Source organism: Pantherophis guttatus, chromosome 1, assembly GCF_059756535.1.
Source record: "Pantherophis guttatus breed Tessera chromosome 1, ASM5975653v1, whole genome shotgun sequence".
NCBI lineage: Eukaryota > Metazoa > Chordata > Lepidosauria > Squamata > Colubridae > Pantherophis > Pantherophis guttatus.
The window spans coordinates 318,974,916-318,980,915 of record NC_142063.1 but is presented as its reverse complement, the minus strand read 5'-3'; positions in this window follow the sequence as shown (position 1 = coordinate 318,980,915).

Below are 6,000 nucleotides of genomic sequence, written 5' to 3'. Positions count from 1 at the left end.
GAGAAAATTCCTAATGGTGAGAGCAATCAACCAATGGAACAGCTTGCCTTCAGAGCTTGTGGGTGCTCCATCACTGGTAGATCACAAAACGGGATTGGATAACCATTTATCTGAAATGATATAGAGTCTCCTGCTTGAACAGCGATTGGACTAGAAGACCTCCAAGTTTTCTTCCAATTCTATTATTTTATGTTAGTCCAGAGCACACATAGGAACAGAGAAGGGGCTTTAGAGTAATGTTTCTCAATCCTTAGCTGGGGAATGCTGGGAGTTGCTTTAGACTAAAATACCAATTTAAATAATCACATACATAGATACCCAGGGTGGTTCAGCAATTACCTAAAGTTTTTAAACAAAACTATGAAGTTCAATTAATATAACTATAGGGAGGTATATTTTATGTCAACATTTTAGGAAATGTAAGCTATAAAGTGCATTTTGATGGATGTAATATTTTACTATATACTGAAAAACATGCACATTATATAATTTATTTAAAGTTAAGCCAAATTTTGCCCCAGTGTTGGCATCCCCAATATCTACAATACAAAATCTGATTGTTGTTGTAGTTGAAAAATATATTTTCCAGAAATCAAAATGAAACCAATGAATAAAAATGAATGATACAAAACAATGTATATTAAACACACACAACAGAAATTTGAGACACCAAACATAATATAAAGAGAAGCATTTCAAATCTCATTTTTTTTTCTGCTTAAAAACACCCAACAGAAATTAAAACCTTTTTGTTTTATCTGTTTATTTGTTAGCTCTTATAATTTGAGAAAAGTCACTGTAGCACTCTCACCTTGAACCAATGTTTGGAACTCTTTTTGTTTTTTCTGTTTAAAAAAAAAGGAGGAAAAAAACCCTTTCTCCCTATGTGTGTGTGTGTTTTTTTTTTTTTAAATACAGAAAATTATTTGGACAGTTAAAGTTGGAGAAAGAAAAGACATCTGGAAAGATTGCATAGTTGCGAACAGTGGCTTTTCATCAAGGTGAAAAAAGTGCATCTTCTGATAAAATAGTATCCGAATTTTTTTTTTTTTGTCATTGTTCGGTTCCATACACATAAACAGTATATCTATATATCTATATATTTTTCAATCCGCTGCTACATATCACACATGAAAAGATATTTACAGCACATATCCACACATACCATATATCCTCACACATGCTCATTAATTAACATTTGACACTGATAACAGCCATTCTTATATGTTCCACCTTGGGATTTCACCCCACCCCCACCCCATGCAAATCTGTACTCTTTTAAATATATTTTGTTTCATATTCTGCAAGACTTGAAGAAAATATATATATAGATATATCTCTGACTCCTCATGTAATGTTGATTTTTAGCAACATCACAGAAATAAGAAATATATGTCAGGGAAAGGTCAGAGTAAACACCAAAATGTTTTGGTGTCATTGTGATACCTCAAAAGGTTTGTTTCCCGCCTTCCCCCGCCCCTGCTCATCCATGGCTATGTTGAAAACAAACACACAAACAGAAATTGGCATTTGGGAAAAAATAGAAAAGAAGTTTAAAAGTGCAAGCTTTGTTGAAATAAGAGTGAAATGTGGAAACACCCAGGCTTTGAATGGCACTGAGTTATTAAAGCAGAACAACTTAACAGCTTCGCGTACTCATAAATAGGAAAGTTTCTTCCCTCCCCCACAAAAAAACTCCCAGACTGTTCCTCCATTCTCACTTCTATCCCTCGTAGCTTGTTGGCTAAATTTTTGTTTCCCTTTCTGTCAGAATGGAATAAAATATTATATATATATATATATCTATTTACTCCCCCCGCAATCCTATGTGAAAATAAAGAACAATTCTTGGGTTTAAAAAAATACTTTCAGAATCTTCTTGTCTTGCTGCCTGCCTGAAATATATTTATGTATTAGTCCAATCATTTACATTTCTGTAGGAAGCACTTTCTCCTTTTTGTTATATGTTAAGTCTTAACAGGGGCTCTTTTCAAATTTTTGCTTTTAAAAATATATATACATATATTTGTGAATTTTTGGATAAATATTTATAACTATCTATAGTAAGGCTATATGGGAAGAATTCTGTGTAATTTTTTGTTGTTTCTATGAACCAAAGTATATAAAATTATTCTAGCACCTTTTATATAGAATAATTATGGATGTGTCTCCATTTAGTATAAAATACGGCTCAACATCTCTCTAAAACTCCATTTCATTTGATATGTCAGTATAATAACTCTTAAAAAAAACTGTAGCTCAGGCTGGGGGTACAAAGGCTTCTTAAAACAGGTTGGAAAAATTAACCTTGGTTATATAATAGTGTCATTTGTTTGAAGATAAGATAGCCGGGCTTTTCTTTTCCAGAGGACCAAAATATTTGTTTCTCAATAAGGAAATAGAATACAATATTTGAGGTTCCAGAATAGATCCAATGTTGAAACAGTTGCAACCTATGGCTTAGATAAAAATACAAAGCCAACAGATCAAGGCCACTGATTATCTGCCTACTCACCATAAACACATCCCATATTAGTCAAACAGTGAAATACATTTCATCATAGTCTTATGAGTCCTGTTGTTCAGAGAAGAGCTATTCTTCGTATCTGTACTTGAATGACCAGCATTCAAATTGCACCTTGCTTGTTGACTCAATGTTGCCTTGGGTCAGTGACTTGTCTGGTAGGGAACTCATAATTGTCTACCTTACAGAATTATTATGAAGCATACATGGTAAAGGAAGTGTTTTTAGAATCAAAAGTACTTAAAAGTAGATTTTTTTTGTTATTAAAATTAATTAGGTATTGATTTGACTAACTTACCCCTGGTGGGAACAAAGGAGATACGTAACAGTAGAAACCATATTTCTTATGTGATAATCTGTGGAAACATCTAAATTTTTCTCTGATCCCAATATTTTTAAGAACACATCTACAGGAGAAATGCTTTTACTTTAACTACTGAGCATAAAGGAGATGAGGGCAGAAATGACTTTCTTCAGAGAGAGGAAAGATCTGGAAGAATCTCCACTACTTCACAGAAATTTAATACTGATGCCTCTTCAGGGGAAGCCATGATAATTCAGATTTTTTTTTCTTGAGATTTAAATTGTATATTTTAGGAACCTTTTTGGAATGAAAGGGTTTCTGAATAATCTTAAAAGGAAAATGATGTAAAGAAATGTATGAGTGGTGAAAGATAAATTGGTAATGGAGCTCCATTCTATAATGTATACTTATTCCCATACATTATAGGATTAATGATTCTTCTGACATTTACTTTCGTACTGACATTTTCCTCTCAGAGGGTATACATCCATATATTTTGAAAAGAAGAGCATTCTGTTTAAACATAATCACAATGGATAATAGTTTGCCACATAGCCAATATTTGGGAGAACCACCAAAACAAAAGAGAACACAACTGCAACAACTCAGAAGCTTATTATTCCTGACTGCTGTACCTCTGCTTCCACCAACCTAAGTTTTCCAGATCATATATTGCAGTACATCTCCAACCAGTTTGGACAAAGGTGAACTTTTTTTCCTTTCCTTTTCTTGTGCAATGGCAGAAGGAGGAAGGAAAAACATCTTACTGACAAATTGATGTATTGGAACTGACTGGTATTCTAAGATGAAACTTGGGTTGATAGAAAAATTCTATCTATCTATCTATCTATCTATCTATCTATCTATCTATCTATCTATCTATCTATCTATCTATCTATCTATCGTTTATCGTTGATACACACTGCATTAAAGAATTACTGCCATAACCTTGGTTACTGTTATGTGAATAGGCAAAAGGCATTACTTTTTTCATCCTGCTCTCATGCTTAGGCAAAATGAACCAAAGGAATTGAAAACCTGTGAGGATAGTTCAGGAAGAGCTAAAATTCAGGACAAACTAAGTTCCACCTCACTCCCAATAAGTTTGTAAATGATTTCTATACCAAAATATAGTACTATTAACAGTTTATCATGCCTATCCATGGAATTATTCAACCAACAAGGAAAATTATGGGTTAGCATAATTATGAGTTAGTGCTATGCTCTTCCACTCAATGAACTACTGTTTCTATGTTTCCTTGAGAAAAGAGAATTATGTCAATGTATATCTATAATTAAAATGCTACAATGAATGTGTAAAATTTGCTGAATGCCCCTATTTTCAAATGAATTCTGTGAATATCAGAAACAGACAATATGGAAGAATTCAGTATATAAATATATTTATTTCTGTGGGATGTTTTTCTTAAGTGTCTCATGTTTTATTTTAAACAGCTTTCATTATGGTAATTGCATTATGTAATTCTGCTGATTTGGATTTTATAATTTTGTCCTTTAAAGTAATATTTAATCCTGTAAACTGCCTAGAGCTTTTTTTTAGGAAGGAAGGAAGGAAGGAAGGAAGGAAGGAAGGAAGGAAGGAAGGAAGATTTTCAAATGTACAAGTCCATATTGATAATCAAAATAGCTACTTCTGAACATTCATAAACAGATCTGGAATCTTTATCCTTATCATTGAATAGATATGGTTTTAAGCTTTTGAACAGTGTACTCCAGTTGTCATCAATGGGGAAAATTGTTATGACCAGGAAAAACTCAAAAATATCACTTAGTATCCCTAAGGAAAGGGATGAAACTCAACATTTGTGAGGAGTTGGGGCACAGAGGGGGGAAGAGAGAATAAAATGCAAGAGCCAGTTTTCATTTGCAATTTGTAGAAGAGCTATATTAGTTAATGGTGGCAAAAATCACAAGGGGCATCATTTTGATTAACAAATGCTATTAAAAACCATAAACCTTTATGTGTTGCAACTCACTCTGATTTTTGGATTATAGACACAATTGATAATAAAACAATGCTGAAATTTGCAGGGTATCTAGAGGGAGACTACAAAAAAAGTTGGGGTTATTGTAGCCCAATATAGAATCCTTCTATGTTTGTTTATAAATGGTAAATGACCCATGAAAAGGAACCCCAAAAGGAGCTACTAGAGTTCAAAAGGAACTTTAGGATCTAAATAATCCTCCAGTTCCTATTACTGTCCTGTTAATGTCACATCAACTGTGTGTCTCACTTTCTCTTTTCCCCATTATATGAGATAATTACTTCTTTTTTCCTGCCCTCCTTTATAGTGTATAATGATCCTGTGCAGTGATCATTTGAATGTCATGCCAATTTATACAATAGATACTATACACTCTCTCTGGTTTGCTTCTTAGCAATTAGGAAATGGATTTCTGTTTAATAAAAAGGAATATTAAATATGCAGGAAAAGAAATTCGGAAGTGAATTTCCTACTTATTCACTTTATGTTCTATACAGATTGTAAAGTTTCTGCCTCCAAGTTCAGCACCTATATTTGATCATACAGACAGCAACAGCTCTTGTGTATTAAAGATTTCTCTTACATATCTTTAGTTCAAAAATAAAGAAAATCCATTCAAAGTCATTGAATGATGATCTTTCTTTTAATTTTACACTAGACAAGCAGAATTGCTTCCTATGTCATTTTTTTTTTAAATCAAGTATTACAAATAGTTGTTTTTTTATATCGATGGAAGTAAGCAAAAAAAGTTCTATAATTAGGAATGAATTGGAAGCCTGGTAAATAGGAATTGGAACATTCTAGAATTAAATCAAAGTACATCAGGGCCAAATCATGCTGTATGTTAAAGAAGTATCTATTCTTTTTGAGTATTTTTACAAAGGTTGGTGGCTGATAACAACTAATAAAATTAATTAAATGATATTTCAGAAAATCAATCCTTCCTTCCTTCCTTCCTTCCTTCCTTCCTTCCTTCCTTCCTTCCTTCCTTCCCTCCCTCCCTCCCTCCCTCACACAGGATCCTTACTAGTGATTTATAGTGTCTTCCATATCCATTGTTGTGCCAATGTATCAGTATGGAGGACAGGCTTAATATCACAATATCTAGAAGAAGATATGTACAGTATTACTGGAAAGGAATAGCCCATTTTTGATCATTTACAAAG